The 4,533-nt window shown below is 38.3% G+C and overlaps 1 long non-coding RNA gene across 1 annotated transcript; it reads right to left on the bottom strand.

Moving 5' to 3' along the window:
- Positions 1 to 1,920: 1,920 nt before the first annotated feature.
- On the bottom strand, positions 1,921 to 4,034 carry LOC104947921 (uncharacterized). The gene is made up of 3 exons (XR_798608.1): positions 3,658 to 4,034; positions 2,422 to 2,449; positions 1,921 to 2,010 (listed from the first exon to the last, which is right to left on the bottom strand). It is a non-coding gene; the product is annotated as an uncharacterized lncRNA (long non-coding RNA).
- Between the last annotated feature and the right edge of the window lie 499 nt (positions 4,035 to 4,533).

Raw genomic sequence — 4,533 nt, 5'->3', positions numbered from 1 at the left:
GATTAAAATAGCCCAATTGCTTTTACAATAAATAAACATTGAATGTGTTTAATTGAATAGGAAAGGGGTTTAACGTTAGTGGCAGGTTGTGTGTGAGAGAATAAATAAGACAGCCCAATATTTTAAAAAAAATCTTCTTTTTCGCAACTTTCCGCATATTTCGCAATTTCACCGCATAAAATCACATCGCATGTTTAATCGCATAATCAAGGATTTTTGCCCGCGTTTTTCTGGAGGGTCTAATAATGTTTTCAACAAGTACAATGTCATATCTATGTGTGTCTTGTGTTCCTATGAAGTATCAGGGTAAATGAGGAGCCCATTCATGAAAATAGATCCTAGAATGACTCATTTACATATTTAAACCTAATATAATATATAACAGCTAAATAAATCCTCAAATGCTGGAAGGGAGGCATGGCAGTCACAATGGAAAGGGTGAAGATACAAATGAAATAAACTCGATAACTGTCTTTGTGATTTGCAGATGTCACAACAGAAGAGCATTGATTTTAAAACCTTTCAGACATTCAAGGCTTTTTCGAACCTTTTTATCCGTATCATTTCAGACAACTTTTAAAGACTTGGTAAGGACCGGCTGAAACCTTGTTTTAAGACATCATCTCCATCCCAATAGAAAAAATACCTTAAAAGGTCACCTATCATGCAATTAGCCAATAGCATGGGTCTCAGATTTATAAAAAACATGTCTATGAAGTGTTTTGCTCAAAATACCAAACAGATCACCCATTCTAGCCATGCCTCATACCCCTCTATTTCACTTCCTGTTACTAAAGTGCTGATTCGGGGTATAAAGCTTTAAAAAAAAAGCTGGGGGGGCGGAGCTTATGCCGGCTCATGCGGGATCCGGTCTAAAATAAATGCTGCGGTGATGAAACGCCAAAACCACATCAAGGGTTATTTCTGAAACAGTATGGAGCTCAAAGGCTTTCTCTCGTGCCGGTTATACCACAAGGTGAGTTCCTTTTTACTTCCTGCTTCTTCACACACATGCTCTCCAGTACAGGTTAGCTCTGAGTGTTAGCGATGCTAATCTAAACAAAGACCATATTACGTCCAAAACACGTCGAGCATTGATTCGGATAGCGAGTTTCTGATAGGGCCGTGGGTGCCATCCGATATAACTTCATATCGGACGCAAATCTGGATCAGCTCCGTTGTACCCCTGTTTTCAGAGATTTGCACACAGAGGAAAAGAGAGAGGGTTTTATTTTCTGACACTTTGTGAGTTCCCCGACACACCGCGTATTTATGTATAAAAGACATCAAAAGGTGCATTTTGCATGATAGGTCCCCTTTAATAACAATAAAGTTATTTTCTTTCTTTGTGTAACATCACTGTTTTTTGACTGCACTGAAAATGTTGCTTTTGAAAGGAAAAACACAAATAACACAAATATGGATACTTAATTAGCCTGTTGTGAGTTTTCAAAAATAAATACACCTGTCCCGATTTAGGAAAGGTTGACTTTACAGGGCTCTGGAGTTATTGTAAATAAGCTTACTTTTAATTCTTGTTAGCTGTAATTTGGTCCTTCATTGTGTTTGTTTGACAGACAGTCTTTCACTGTCGACTTGTATATATTCAACTCTGTAGTTCCGTTTCATTTCCTATTTTGAGATGTTGATATTGTTGTTTATATTTTCACATGCGGTGCAATGCCTCGTTGTAACGTGCCTATGACGCAAACAAATTAATAATTGGTATCGATAAAGTTAATCTGATCTTATCTTAGAAATGTTTGGATAAAATATTATAAAATACTTGTATTAATTAGTGTAGCTTTGAAGTTTAAACACCACGTGTAAAAAAACAATGAAAGTCCACGCTATGAAAGAAGCTTCTTCCTATTCGGTTCACTTTTCAAAGTTAACATCAGAAGCAGTTTCCTACCTGATTTGACTGGTTGGTGAGATACGGCTCAAAGTCGTTATCGTGCACTGTGTCCTTCTGGTGGAGGGAGCCATTCTGCACGGAGACTGGGAACGCTGCAACAAAATGAATCACACTGTAGTCAAAACTGAAATCTACACCTGCAGGATTCCCAAACACACCTAATGATGGTGAATCCTGACATATCTGCACAGCTGGAGGTACATCCCAGAACCCTGCTTTAATAACCTGCTCTAGTTAGCGTGCATCTCTTCCTCTTATGGCTGCAGTTATAGTCTTGGAGTGAAACAGAAGTGTGGGGGTGTTCCGTGTTGTACAGAGATGTAAATAGATGTTTCTGTCTGCAGGATAAACACAACCTTTGGAGATTTGACCTTTTCAAAAGTGCAAGGTGTTTCCATTGATGAGCTGACGATGTATGTTCGCTACTGCATTAAATAAGACATTTGAACACAGGGAGGACATGAGGCATCTGTTCATACAGGATTGTGAGTCTCTTCTCTTACCTTTGCTTGCATCTTGTCCTTTCGATGTCTTCATGGCCACAATGAGAGGATGGAAGCATGTGAAAGGAGAAAACACAACACATGCATGGGTCTATAATGCACTGTACAAGCAGACACAAGAAATGCAATACATATTTTATATTTTGTCATTAACAACACCACTGAATGCACTGCTGTCCTGGGAGTGTTCTGCTAATTGAAAAGGGACACAGTGCCACAGAATAAGAGACTGCTGCTGCAACATGCATTTGGTTTTCATATCCACCTACATCTTCTGTGTGAAGAAACATGTTTAATTAGTAATGTTGTTTTTAGTCTAGCATAATTGCACTGCTGCATTATGGTTTCAAATGTGCAGGAAAAGCATGAATTATAAACATTGTCGTTAATTTTCTATATATAAATATTCCTTATACACAGTTATCGCTCACCTATGAGTTTGTACATAATTATTAAAATGCCTATGTATTTCATTTGTCTTATGACCCTATTTATTTGTATTTATTTTTTGTAATGGCTTTCTTTTTTTTTTATAGTTTCTATGTATAATTATTTTATAATTTCTATGTATTTTAAGTTTTATTTTACAAGCCATGTGTAATATGCTCTATACACTTTCTGTATTGTCCTCGTATTCAATTCATTAATGTTCTTTTGGGTCCTTAGTTTAAGGTAAATGCAGCAGTGTGTAGCACTTTATATTTCAGATTTTTTTATCAATGTTATTACTAACTCTTAAATGGTTTCTGTATCCTCGGGGAAACAGTCTTATATGGGTCTAATAACAGTCTAATAAGGGTGTAATAGCAGTGTAAAAAGGGATGTAATACTAGTGTTATATGGGTGTAATAACAGTGTACTATGGGTGAAATAACAGTCTTATTTGGACGTATAATACACCCATATATGACTGTTATCACATATTATTATAAATAATGGTGAAATATGGGTGTATTAATGTATTATATGAATGTAATGTAGAAAATACCAATTCAAAAAAATCACATATTAACCTATCTGCACACTGACATGTTTATATCTGTCCTCTGGGTGTAAATAGACCCTTTTCTCTAACCCACCACCCACTGTTCGCTGTGGTCCAGGCCTGTGGAAAGCTCCAGTGAGGGGGGCAGTTTCACAGCTCACCTCCCCGCTCTGAGAGCCTCCTAGCCCGGCCACACTCCCCCTCACACCTTGCCTCTCAGCGGAGGGATACATCTTAACGGTTTTTCTTACCTGAGGGTCTATACTGGCGGCAGACATCCTTTACCCCACCAGGTGTAGTGCGGTGTGTGTGTATGTGTGTGTTTATGTATGTGTGTGTATGTGTGTGTGTATGTGTGTGTGTGTATTTATGTGTGTGTATGTGTATGTGTATGTGTGTATGTTAATGGCAGTTTAAACAGTCCGTTAGCCGTTAGCAGTGATCCGGTCTCTCAGTTCGGAGGACCGTTTCTTCTCTCCCCGGTGTCTCTGGCTCTCCTCTCTCCGGTCCCGGGTCCTCATGAACTCCGGCGGGGCTTCAGTCCTCTCCGGTCCCCGTTAACTCTCCGGGAGATTAAAGATCCTCCTCCGGTGGCCCTGCTGCTCACTTTGCCCCAATGGCAGCTTCATCCGGGGACTGAAGGGGAGGAAGTGACGTAGGGGACGTAAAAGAAAAGACGCGTTCAAGGCTCAGTGTTGTTTTTTTATGTCGTTTTTATTTATTTTCAATTTAATATTATTAAGGTTGATTAAGACACATTTATTATAACCATACATTCCCTATATAGTCCCTCCCCCTTCCCACCCATCTTGTAATTTCACAGAAATCATACCTGATGTTTGTGCTCAATCGTCTGAGTTCATCTATCTATTATATTGATTATAGCACACACATTTATACAAATCACATACATTCATACATTTTTTCACAACATTTCATCTGTTTAAACTGAATTGAGATTGACTCCTAATAATCTACAATTAATGACCTTTTTAAAGTTTCTTTTTTTAAACGTGTTTATTAAAATCCCTTTTTGGTTTCTGTACCATTTCGTAGAGTAAAGTTAGAAATACTAAAAATCCATCTATCCATCCATCCATCTTCTCGCGCTTATCCGTGGTCGGGTC

The sequence above is a fragment of the Notothenia coriiceps genome, unplaced genomic scaffold (assembly GCF_000735185.1).
Source record: "Notothenia coriiceps isolate Sejong01 unplaced genomic scaffold, NC01 NC01_scaffold00013398, whole genome shotgun sequence".
NCBI classification, from domain to species: domain Eukaryota; kingdom Metazoa; phylum Chordata; class Actinopteri; order Perciformes; family Nototheniidae; genus Notothenia; species Notothenia coriiceps.
The sequence above is the reverse complement of the archived record's forward strand: the minus strand, read 5'-3'. Positions and strand labels throughout refer to the sequence as shown.